At 45.2% G+C, this 13,001-nt stretch overlaps 1 protein-coding gene across 2 annotated transcripts in view; it reads right to left on the reverse strand.

Annotated features, from left to right (window-relative positions):
- Nucleotides 1–13,001, reverse strand: part of SYNDIG1L (synapse differentiation inducing 1 like) — a 50,574-nt gene that overhangs the window by 22,615 nt on the left and 14,958 nt on the right. Inside the window, exon 1 of one of the 2 annotated variants that reach the window (XM_048483272.1) lies at nucleotides 9,170–9,229. The exons of the other annotated variant lie outside the window; for it this stretch is intronic. The gene's annotated coding sequence lies outside the window, so the exon portion shown is untranslated. Of the gene's footprint in view, nucleotides 1–9,169; nucleotides 9,230–13,001 lie in introns of those variants that run through there. 2 annotated transcript variants of the gene reach the window in all.

Raw genomic sequence — 13,001 nt, forward strand, 5'->3', positions numbered from 1 at the left:
AAATTGGCCAATTTCCAGATGGAATTCAAATCTTTATTCTCACTGATAAAAATGTTTCTTGGCAAAGGCAAATTACTTACTGCCAAGACATCTTTCCTAATGGTTAAAAAATAATAATCAAAACTAGGTGCAAGAGCCTTGGTGGAAGCCTGATTGTGCAGCTGCCCGGAGCTCAAGGTCTACTGGTGGAGAGCAGCCAAATGTTCCAGGCCAAAAGATTTCTTAAGATTTTCATAGATCTTCCAGCCAATGAAAACAAACAATACATTTAATACTGCAAAAATGATGGGCTTTGTCTCCAGGCTTGTGATTGGCATGGACTTGAGTTAGAAGGTAGGTAGGAAAGAACTGGGCAAAGAAGATTAATCAAACCTAGACCAGCCCTGCTACGGCTGTGGCCCCTTTACTTACTTTTGCCACCCATCTGCCATGAAGTGCACTCACGATCCTGTTTGCTACAGCAGGTGGGAGACAAAGGTAAATGAAGGTACAACAGAATTACAACTGTCAAGATTTTCTAGGTACCCAGTCATTTTAATGTGTGTTTTGTATTCAGGCCTCCGTGGTGGTGGAAAGTGCCTTCAAGTTGCAACCAACTTATGGTGACCCAGATCCAAGATCCATTCAGAAGTGGCTTGCCGCTGCCTGCCTCTGCTCCGTGACCCTGGACTTCTTTGGTTGCCTCCCACCCAAATACTACCAAGATCTGACGAGATTGGGCTAGCCTGAACTAGGTCAGGGCAAAAAATTTTTGTTGTCAAGTCACAACTGACTTAGGAGGATCCTGTAGGGCTTTCAAGGCAAGAGACTAACAGAGGTGGTTTGTCATTGCCTGCCTCTGCATAGCAACCCTAGACTTCCTTGGTAGACTCGCATCCAAATACTAAGCAGAGTTGCCCTTGCTTGGCTTGTGAGATCTGATAAGATCCAGCTAGACTAGGTGATCTGGATCAGGGCTTGGGTTTCCATACCCAAATACATTTGTATCTTAATTCGGGTGAATAAACCACGGACTTTTAGTTCAGATCGACCACAGTTGATTTTAATGGTTTTAAAATGTGATTTTATCACATATGTTTTAAATTGTCAGTAGTCTTGGTGACCCTTGTGAGGGCAGAAAGATGGGATATACATTTTGTAAAAGAAAGTAAAAATAAGGTGATGTGTTATGTACAGGGTACAGAAAGTGAACAGAGAAAACATTTTCCTACTTCTCCCATAACATTAGATGTTAGAAGTGTCAAATGTAGCTGATGGTCATTTGAGTCAGGAGAAACAAAAAGTACTTCTTTACTCAATTATAAATGAAATTGTGCAATTTGCTTCCAGTGGAAATAGTGATAGCCATTAGCATAAATGGCTTTAAAAGAGAATTACATAGATTCACAGAGGATAGTTACCATCAGTAGCTACTAGCCATGATGACTAAAGAGAACCTCCACAATCAGTGGTAGTAAACCTCTGAATACCAGTGCTAAGGAGCACATCAAGGAAAGCCTCAGCCTCTATCCCCTGTTGTTGGCCTTTCAAATAATTGGTCAGCCATTATAAGATGGACTAGATGGACCAACAGGGCTTTTCTTATGGTCACATTGAATTTCCCTTACCATTTCTTCTTGGTTGAGGGCAATGGAAACAGTAGAATTGCCCTCTTCTCACTTCTCATTTCCTCAGACTGGAAAGGCAACACCAGGGATTAGCAAGACAACAACTCTAGAAATCCAATCATTTAAACCACTGTTGTGGCTGCTCTATCGTAGAGTTCAATTGGAAGGAAATTGGAGGACAGCTCTTATTTCATCTCCAATCCCCAAAACTTCGTTGTTCAATCAAGCCATGGCAAATGCATCAGCAGTTCTCAGGTCTGTGTTGCATCTGGTTTCTAGAACTCCTGTGCCTGCTTGATTTAAAAGTTGGGGTTGAAATGCGCAAAGAAAGAAAGAAAGAGGACTCTATCTTTCTCCCTCTTCAAACACACTACGGCACATGGCATTTTCCAGTTTTACGTGCCTCTGCCATTGCCCACAATGGATGATGGAGACCTGGCAACCAAAGATAACCCAGAATGCAGATTTCAAAATTAGTTTAGTGGATAAAGCTACAAACCAAAGATTATTATAAATGGATTATTGGGTATCATCATGGAAAAGCTGGAAATTATCAGCTCAGCAGACTGTCTTCAACAAGAGTACAAACAATATACTGCATTATAGAAATTATATGGATCAACTCTGTTTTTGTTTGGTCACTAGATGTCTCTCTTGTTCTATAGTTATCTTGTTGTTTCCCAAAGTAGCTCTGAGATAATTTTGTGTGGGAGGGTTAGAATTCAAATCTCCCTGACTCAACCAAATATTGACAGTAGACGACGTAAAACCTTCTCCATGAGAGCTCTCTCAGTAAATGCCTTGCTTATTAACAGCACAGTTTCTCAATGAATAGTCCCTTTGTTGTGTGTTATAATGTGCATAATTATGTAGGGCTTTGTATTGTGAATAGTCTTAAAACTTTTTTTCCCTACAGTGGTACACAGTGATATATATGGGCTTAATCTAAACAATCCTCAAGATTAGAAATATGGTGTGGGCTCATGTGCATTCCGCATGCACAAGTGGTACTCCATGAGCACATTCTGCTAGACCTGGGCAGAGTAGACCTGATATAGCATTTCATGGATATTAATCTCATTTCAACTTATTTTTATATCCTCTCTCATACACTTGACATCTCTAAGCCCAGTAAGGCTGTCAGTTTCCTGCTGTTGGCAAGGAATTCCCTGACTCCTGCTTTCCCCTGCTACTCTATGAGAAGGCAGGAGAAAAATAATAGGGGACAACCACTGTTGAGGATGGTGTGGTGCCTTTTCTGGGGGAAATCCAGAAGTAATGTCAGTTCTCTCTAGGAATAATCAGAAATGCTATGTTTCTCCAGAAGTGATATCACACCATCATCAACAGCATCCTCTCCTGTTTCCTTCCTCTCCTCCTGGATGCCCGCTTGTTGCCAATGATCTCCAACATGTCACCTACCACTAATGGGTTTCCTGCCATTCCTATATCTCAGATAAGGTTGCCAAGTCACCCCTGTGGGGGGTGTGGGGAGGCAGATACCAGATCCAAGTTGGATCTGGAATCTGGATAATTGGATATGGAGCTGGCAGAAGTACAACACTGTTAAGCTAGGTAATAGTAACCCCTAACCTCTAGCACCCTATGCCAACCATGTTGTGGTGGCAACCACTATGTATTCTCAAAATTCCAACAGTGCCCACAAGATCACCAAAATTGCAAACCCCTGCCCCAAGCAATTCCTTGTTCCACCTAAACCTAAAAACTCCTTCTCTGAGGATACAGAGATGGATACTGTGTACACATTTGTAGTTTGTCTATTTCTACCTGAAAAAAATGGGTGTAGCCCAACCATGTGCCAGAAGAACAATATGTGTTTTTAAAATTTCTTTAGAAAAGGTATGTGCCACCTGTCCAGAGACCTATTGAAGGCGATACCATAAGGGATTAGGGTAAAAGACCTGGTTCTGGAGGATACACTGCAACACTGGCATTTTTTTTAAAAAAATAGACTTGATGAGACATTGCTCCAGCAGTGGTTTCATGATACAGAGGAACACATGCTAGCAAGAACATTTATTATTTAAAAATGGAAGGGAGAAAAAAAGCAAAGCTACAAGTCCCTGAAATGAAGGTAGGGCAACATGAAGGCATAGCCTTGATGTTTATCAGACTTCAAAAAATTAAGGTTGGCTGAATATATATAATTGGGGTGTATGTTTATTTATATCTATCCAGGTCTGTCCCTATATATTTCAGGCAATACCCAATCAATGTCAGTGAAACTTGCATGGTCTCATTTCACAAGGCAATCATAATAGCAATGTAAGCTTTATTTTGGAGTTAAAAATTAGATTTTCCCTGGTACAAAATGCTGCACTTTCAGTGCTCAGAAAAATGTCAATACACCAGAAGTGCTACTTCAACAGAACATGATGGAGTATACACAACAGAAAGAACAATTGCAAATTTATTGGATCAAAACTGATAAATGCAAAAGGTTCTAACTTTGTTAAGTGTAAGTTCATCCCAGAGACCTCACAATTAAATCAAGAGGCAGAATACTTGAAGCGTTCATTTCACAGGCACTGCAGTCTGCTTATAAACCAAGCCTGTTCAACTTCCAACCAATTAACCATTTATGTAGTGTATATATTATTTACTCGGGGACTTTTATCCACTTTTCTCCATTCAATGTGGACTCAAAATGGCTTAGAATACCAGAAAAATTACTGCAACACACAGAGCTGCCTCATGCTGAATCAGAGCACCCGTCCATCAAAATCAGTATTGTCTACACAAACTGGCAGCAGAGATCTTTTACATCTCATACTGCCTGGTTCTTTTAAACTGGAAATGCCAGGGATTGAACCTTTCTGCAAGCCCAGAAGATGTTTCACCACTGCACCATGGCTCTACCCGCAAATAATATTGGCTCTCACACTGCAAAGTTTAATGATGCACATCATCAACCATTGCTAGTCCTGTTCACCATATTGTGCCTCTTTTTTCCCCTTTGTTTAAGTTGCTGGAAACAGGGCAGGTCCTGCCTAGCAGGCAGACCAGGCAGAGTTCACTGGCTCTCTCAAATCAAACTGGAAATCATGGGCTGCAGGTTACTCTTAGCACTGTGAGCTCTTATTTTGTATGGCTCAGGGTCCACCAGAGGTGGGATCCAACCAGTTCTCACCACTTCTCTAGAAGTGGTTACTAATTCTTTCTGAGTGCCGAGAAGGGGTTACTAAAGTAACCTCCCTGCCCAATAGGGACTGGCAGTGTGTGTGTGTGTGTGGCGGCACCACTGTTTGAATCCCACCACCATTGGAACCTGTTATTAAAATTTTTGGATCCCACCACTGGGGTCCACCCTTTCATGGGCAGAGCCAGTAGGGTCAGGGGGGTAAAAGGATGGAGCCCATGTGCTCAAACACACTACTCAAGGACCAAATGGCAAAGAAACGGGGTCAAAAATCAAGGATGCTAAAGAACACTAGTCATCTAAGGTGCATGGCTCCCCCTTTCTGTGGCTCACTGTCTTTCCACATCCCGCCCCCTCTAGCTGAGAAGTTACCTGTAGGGTAAAGGCAGTCAAGGACAGCTGCAGTATTTTAAGGTACAGAAACACCAATGTTGAAAATGAAAACTAATTGAAAATGAAAACTAATTGAAAGCCAAATGCCGAAAACATCTTTAAGGTGCAACTCAGCAAATTTCTTTGCCTTAAAAAAATAATAGTTCAAAATTCTTGTTTTCCCTCCATTATAGGGGAAAGGCTCACTTAGGAATCAGCCAGAAAGTGGGGGAGGACTACCATTCCAATGGAAAGTTAGTCACTTGGCAACCCTAGCAAGTCCACTCCAAGCAATCTTCTGTTCATTTAACTTCTTGAAACTTGTCACTTAAAAGGCAAGGGGTTGATTCTGTGTGCATAGTTTTGCAAAGGAATAATGGGATTGGGTCTTTTTTCCAAATCTGTACGTTTATTCCATCCACAGTAGCCTGCCTCCCACACCTACACCCATATTGATAATGGATGTTATATGTTGTTACCATCAGCATCATCTGAATCTGTTGGACCATTCTGGCTTTCTCACTGTCTCCTTCCTCTTCCCTCAATAAACAATGGATAGTAGGAAGAGAGAATTATCAGGCTGGGGGATTGCTGGGGTATTTGGTTTTAAAGAAGAAAAATATAATTATTTTAGTTTTGCTCTATATTATAATGGTTATTTGTGATTTTATAATGTAAGAAGAAGAAGAAGAGTTGGATTTATATGCCTCCTTTCTCTCCTGTAGGAGACTCAAAGGGGCTTACAATCTCCTTGCCCTTCCCCCCCTCCCCACAACAAACAGCCTGTGAGGTAGGTGGGGCTGAGGAAGCTCAGAAGAACTGTGACTAGCCCAAAGTCACCCAGCTGGCATGTGTTGGAGTGTACAGGCTAATCTGAATTCCCCAGATAAGCTTCCACAGCTCAAGCAGCAGAGCAGGGAATCAAACCAGCTTCCTCCAGATCAGAGTACACCTGCTCTTTACCACTACACCACTGCTGCTCCTGTATTGGTTTTATTCTACTTTGTAAGCCGCCCTGAGCCCATCTTCAGCCGGGAATTGGACAGGGTATGTATAAGTAAGTAAGTACTGTCCCAGTTCAAATATGCGTACTAGAAAATTTCTGAGTATGTCTTTAGCAGGAATGATTTTTAGAATGCTGATTTTCCCCTGCTTCATAGCAGATTCTATAGTTGCACAGATTTCTACTCAAATGCATACACTCCACAGAGCCTGAACCATTCCTGCTGTTCTGTAAATGAGCATTTTGAGTGCACAGGAACACCTGCTGCTTTGTCCTCAAATCAGAAGTGATCTGGTTCTCCCTGCAAGCCACCATACAGAAAAGAACATTCAGTTTCTAGTGCTATCACCTCTGTCAAATAAACCACCGAAATGCATCAAAAGATCTTACAAGATATCCTCTGGTGCTAGAACACATTTTTTTGCTCATTATATCATGAATATATTTACTGGGCTTCATAGATCATATTAGCAGGACAAAGAAGGCAGACTGACAACAAGACCTACATTGGCACACAGTCCTTGAACTGAAAGCCTCCTTCGGCAGTCACACGCGGTTGCTGGGGAAAGAGCAAGTTCCTTCCTGTCCCCACAGTCATATTTATGTTTGTTTCTTGATTAGCCAATCAGGAATGGCTGCTTCCCCAGAAAAGCACTACAGGCATCATCCCCAGAGCCTCACGGGAAGAACTGGAGAAGTCCACTTCACGGTCACTTGATAAGGAAAATCATTGCCTTGGTCCAGACATTGCTGTGGGTAACCCTAAATATTTATCACTCCCAGAACTGTTTTGGGATGATTTTTAACAGGACACAAACTATTGTGTTATGAGACAGCTCATCAATAGATGTTTCTGTGCTTGACTATAAAATATTTATAAACTAAAGAAGGTAACTTCACAGAAGATCCAAGCAACAGTAACACATAAAGAGAAATAAAGACATCTATGTCCAGCTTGATTTGGTGCCTGCACTCCTGAATGCTACAATTGTGGGTCAGGACCTAAAATGTGTTCCCATAGAAGTCCCACAGAAGAGTCATGGGGACAGGAGTGGGGAAGAGGAGGAACAGGGTATATTGAGGGAAGAGGCTCTGGAAAGTTTGGTGGCAAATTTGGGTTTTCCATTGAAGGAGACACAACATGAACATACAATTCAGCTTGTTACACAGTAACACCTGATCAATGTCACCTCATATGAAAGTTATGTTGGGTAGGGAGAAAGTAATGTGGAGAATTTGCAAGTGGGTCCAGAACTACACTAGGTCGACTATGCACAAGGTGCCTGCTATGCGATGGTGGTGAATGTCCACCTTGGCAAGATTCTTGTACAGATGTATTTCCTCAAGGCCTGCTTTCTCTTTCCATTCTCTCCACAGCAAGCGAGACCACTTCTAGCACAATTTTAATTTGCTTTGCTGCTAGAGCAGAGCAGATTTGCCAGTGAGCACAGCTTTGCCCTACACATCTTCCCTCCACACACAGCCAGCTTTCCCACTCCCTCACATATTCCTTCCCCCTCACCCCCACCCCTTCCATATTGCTGGCTGCTTCAAGACACAGAAAAGCTCACTCACAAGGGCTTAGCCAAAACACAGCAACCTGTAATTCTCATATCAATATATCAATATAATACTGAGTGCTTAGAAATATGAAGCCTCTCTGTCTCCTTGCAGCAGCAGCAGAGCAGCAGCAGGAGGAAGTGTGTGTGTGTGGAGTGGAGGGGGAGTGAATATCAGCACTAGGGCAGTCCCCTTCTTTAGTACCTGTGGTCCAGGAAATTGTTTTGCCTCTTTCATTTGGGTGGGGGGGGGGTGTATTGTGTTTGGAACAGTAATGTCTACATAAGTGCAGTTTAAAAGGCTAAGCCAGCAATCTTACCAAGTGTAATGAGATCTGTGCCCTTAAGAATCACTTCATGAGTGGAGTTAAGGTACCAGGCCTGGGAAAGTTCTCTACAGAAAAGTTCTGTGGCAGGAGCGTTTGCTTTCTCATGTGTAAATAGAGAAACACGAGGAGAGCCCACTACAAGCCCATTGCATAGAGAAAAGCCCTGAGGTAAGTGTTCCATGCATAATGGACCAAGGTTTAGAAATTGGTAAAACTTCAAAATCTGTCACAGAGAATTGTAATATATTGGCTGAAATTCAAAAGCAGTCTTTGCCTACTGATGTACCATGAGGATTGCCAACCTCCAGGTGGTGGTTGGAGATCTCCCACTATTATAACTGGTCTCCAGAGATCAGTTCACCAGGAGAAAATGGCCTCTTTGGAAAATGGATTGTATAGTATTATACCCCACTGAAGTCCCTCTTTTCCCCAAACTCTGTCCTCCTTGGGGTCCACCTCCAAAATCTCCAGGTATTTCCCAAACCAGAGCTGGCAACCCTACATGCCATGGCCTAACTACACATTATGTTTCCTGGGGGGGGAGGGGGGTTAAATGAAGAGGCATGTTCTGAAGTTCTGCACTTCCCAGGCATGCAGGGCCCCCAATCTGGATCAAGACAGTGGGGGCTTAGACCTTTCCTCCACACACTATTTTCCTAACCTGAAATGGTCTTGTGGGCTGCAATTTGCCCCACTTGGGTACATGTACATGTACACTGATAAACTACACATTACTTTTTCACAATGGGGCCACTCCAGGGCCACTTCAGGTCAGGAAAACATTGGGGGAGGGTCTACCCCCTCTATTTGCCATGGTCCTGATCCAAATCAACTCTGTGTGTGTCTGGGAAATATGGAATTTCAGAATACACCTCTCCAGTTGACCCAGAGGCACTGTGAGGATTTAAGCCTCTTTCTCTGAGCACCGTGGTCCCCATCCAAATTAGCCATTCACCTGAGAATCTAAGTTTCCATCAGGAACTCCCAGCACACATCGGCTTGACATATGACAGAGCATAGACTCTATGCATGTAGCTCCTAAGTTTACTCCCTAGGATCTCCAGTTACAGAATATCAGGTAGCTTGTATTGGGAAAGACTTTCCTCTGCTGCCAGTCAGAGTAGACAACATTGACTTACATGGACCAGTGGTCCGACCCAGCATAAGTCAGCTTCAATCATACAGGTGTATCATCCATGTTCTCTTGAACAGATAGCTTTGACCTCGGGAAGAATACAAGTATCTGTCAGTTTCACTTATATTTCTCCTACATTTGTCAACCTATTGGAATGAATTGAAACTGAGTTGCATTGCTCTGCTCTGCATTGCTCTGCCAAGATCTCTCTCCTTATAAAGTGCTTGTTGCTAAGGATGGGACAAGATAGGCCAGCTGCTCAAAGTGAATGCAGAACAGCTTGTGTTTGTGAACTGTATGCTGATTGCATGCATTAATGGCTATTGTTTGCAAACTTCCACCAGCTTTTCTGTAGCCACTTATCTATGCATTTCTATGATATATATTTGATATCTTGGAGAGCTCCAAGCATTAATTTTGTTCCAAGACTTCCTCCTTGCCCATCTGCTAAGTCCCAAATGCCTTCACTTCAGCTAACTATAACACATTCAAAGTATGTGGTTTTACCTTCAAGGATCTTCACAGCTCTGTCTCTTCCTGTTTATCTTTTCTTATCTCACTACCCAGCAAAGACCCACAGGGCACATCTAAATAGTTCTCGTTTCATGGATGAAAAATTCTGTTTCAGTGCTTCTGATCCACTCACATCAGGCATGTAGGCCATCAGCCAGAGCTGCTTGCCCAGTCGGCCACACACGAGAATGTACACGCTGTGCATGGCTGCTTCTTGGAAGAAACACAAGGCATTGCTCAAATGACAGGGGCTCCAGAAGGTGGACTCCCCAGCTACTCTTATGGGAGGCTCCAAGGGAGTGGCTGGGTATGATTGGGTCCTTGGCAACTTCTAAGAGCCTTTATGCTCAGGTTTAGCCTGAACACAATGGTCAAATAATAGGAAAGTGAGAGAGGTACAGCATAACTAGTCTGTGCAGAGGCTTCTGCTGTCAGTGGAGGACAGAGCAGGTGACAAGACACATATACACTGTGGTTCAATTACTATAATGGGCTCTGCATTGGGCGGCCCTTGAACACAACCCAGAAATTGCAGCCAATTTAGAATGTAGCCACTGAATCATTGTTAAGGGGCTAATTCATAGGGAGCAGATCTCACCCACCATAAAAAATTGGCAGGCAGTTTGCTTCCTAGACCAATTCAGGACACTAGTTATGACCATAGTTAGTAAACTGCTGTAGAAATTAGATAAGTTATATCGCTGCTGCCACTAGACTGATTGGTCTGGCATTGGCTGAAATTGTGATTTTAGTTAGTGTAAATATTAATACTAGAGACAGTAGCGAATCCGAGTCCACTACGGTGGAGAGTTTTCGCCGGGAATTGGTAGGAAGGGGATAGTGGGTAATGGGGGCCCCACTTAGGGGTCTGGGGATCCCGGTATTAATGGGACGGGGTAGATACGGTGGTAGGCGGTGGCCATATGAGAGAAGGTGGGGGAGAGGTAGATATGCTCGCTCGCCTTCTGACCTCCGACCTATCCCGAGGAACGTAGGTGGTAGGGTTCAGAGAGACCCCGCTTCGTCATTGGTGCTGATCAGTATTGCCAGGTCCATAAATAATAAGACCGCCAGTCATCCGGGATTTTCTCCGAGGGACTTGCAGATGGACCTGGCTTGTATCCTGCGGAGAACCTGAAGTCGCGAGGAAAAGGAGAGACCGTCATGTAGGCGAGGTCTGGCCGAGTTTAGCGATGTCTGCACCGATCACGAACACCCGGGCGGGCGAGGGGCGTGGCAATGTTCATCCGTAATGGCCACTCCCTTTTAGGGCTGCATCCCTGTCCACGGAGATCGATGTGTGGCCTGGAGTGTGTACGGCATTTGGAGTGGCTGGCCCAGGAAAGGTTGGCTGTTCTCCTGGTGTACCGTTAAGCCTAAGCGCGCGGGGAGATAGCCTGCCCAGCGGCTGCTGGAGAGTGTGGTGGCGGACTGGGCATTCTGCGGTTCCCCAGGCTTATTGTTCTGGGGGGACTTCAATGTCCATCGCCGACACCGCGCCTCATATGCATGACTCTTGGTTACCTAATTGTGTCATCCATGGCAGCACTGGAGGCCTCTCGCTTGTAGTAAATTCTGGCCCCACTCACGAGGCGGTTTACACCTGCGTTGGACAGTTGGATGCCAGTTGAGGGGGGGTTAATATGGTCATGTCCTCTATCGATAGAGTGCCATGCGATGCGAGCCATTATGCCCTGAAGGTTGGATGGGCCGTGCCACAACAACCCTGTTGTCTCACCAAAAGGCGATGGGCTGTATTATTTTTTGTCCGCCAGCGTGAGAACTTATCCTGGATCCTGTTGGATTCTATTGAATGCTCTGCTGGGACTCTGAACCCACCGGCACCCTCGATGAGCTAGTGGAAGACTGGAGATTCCCGTCTTTCCGATGCCATCCCGAGGTGTGATTGCTCCCCGGCGTCCTCTACGCCCGGCTCGCTATCTACAGCCCCCTGGTATACTGAGGAGCTCACGCGGTATGAGGCGGGAACCTTAGGCGACTAAAGAAGCGAGTGTGGCTAAGCTCGTGACGAGGCTACGAACATCTTATAGAGAGGCGTTTATATGAAGGCCTATGAGGTGGCGGCGAAGGAAGGGCGAAGAGACTTTTCTTCTCCTCACCTCCCTCGGCGTCTGCTATGCTCTGCCCATGCACAATTGTTTCGTGTGTGTTATTAGGTCCCCTGACCTCATTATCTGAGGGTCTACAAATTGTCAATTGGCTATTAGCTGTGAGAGGCATTTATGAGCTTTTGCAGATAAGAAAGTCATGTCGCTCCGCCATACGACCTACCTGCCACCTTAGAGACAATATAAAGCGAACTGGAGGCTCCCTTGCCGATCTTCTGGCCCTTGGCCCAGTTCTCCCTGCTCGGAGAGCAGCTGTCGACCAGGGCCCTGGCTGCTGTTTAAGACCTACTACCTGTCACTCTGGATCCGTGCCCCTCCTGGCTTATTAAAGCGTGCCAGGCGAACTACGACCCCACCTGTTGAGTATCATCAAGAGCTCCCTGTGAGCAAAGGGAGTTTTCCCTGGTGGGTTGAAAGAGGCAGTGGTCCGCCCACTCTTGAAAAAGAACCATCGTTAGATCCTGGTGATCTGGCCAATTACCGCCCGTTTGAATCTTTAGTTTCTGGGGAAGGTAATTGAGAGAGTGATGTTGGAGCAGCTTGGCGGGGTTTTCCTGGAGGGCGCATCGATTTTGATCCTTCAGTCTGGTTTCCGTGCTGGGCATGGGGCGGAGACTGTTCTCAAATCGCCGTCACAGAATCTGCTGCTCGCTTACAACTTGACCCGGAGGTCGGACTGCTGGTTTTGTTAGATCTAACTGGCAGCGTTTGATGTGAGTGCGATCCACGACCTTGCTTTGATCCACCGCTGGCAGCTTCGAGTGCGGGACACTGTCGCTTAAATGGATTACGCACTCGTTCCTCCGGGACCGGGCGCAGCAAAGTGTAGTGTTGGGGACCAAGCTTCCGGAGGTGCTCGCTTCATTGTGGGTGCAAGAGATTGCCTCGAAGGGGCGCTACTGTCCCCGCTATTATTTAACATCTATATCGACCCCTTGCTCAGTTGGTGCGGAGCTTTGGGCTGGCGATGTCATCCAGTATGCCGATGACGCAGCTCTATTCTGTTGTTATTACGATGAGCGGCCGCCCGCCCCTGCGGCTCTCCAGCACTGTCTGGTGGCCGTGGCTGGTTAGTTGAAAACAAGAGCAGGTTGAAACTGAATCCATCGAAGACGGAGATCACTCTGGCTGGGGCGTGAGGGAAGGTTAGAGTTTCCATGCCACGGTGCTGGGAGAATATATTGGCACCAGCCC

This window comes from Sphaerodactylus townsendi, linkage group LG02 (assembly GCF_021028975.2).
Source record: "Sphaerodactylus townsendi isolate TG3544 linkage group LG02, MPM_Stown_v2.3, whole genome shotgun sequence".
NCBI classification, from domain to species: Eukaryota; Metazoa; Chordata; class Lepidosauria; order Squamata; family Sphaerodactylidae; genus Sphaerodactylus; species Sphaerodactylus townsendi.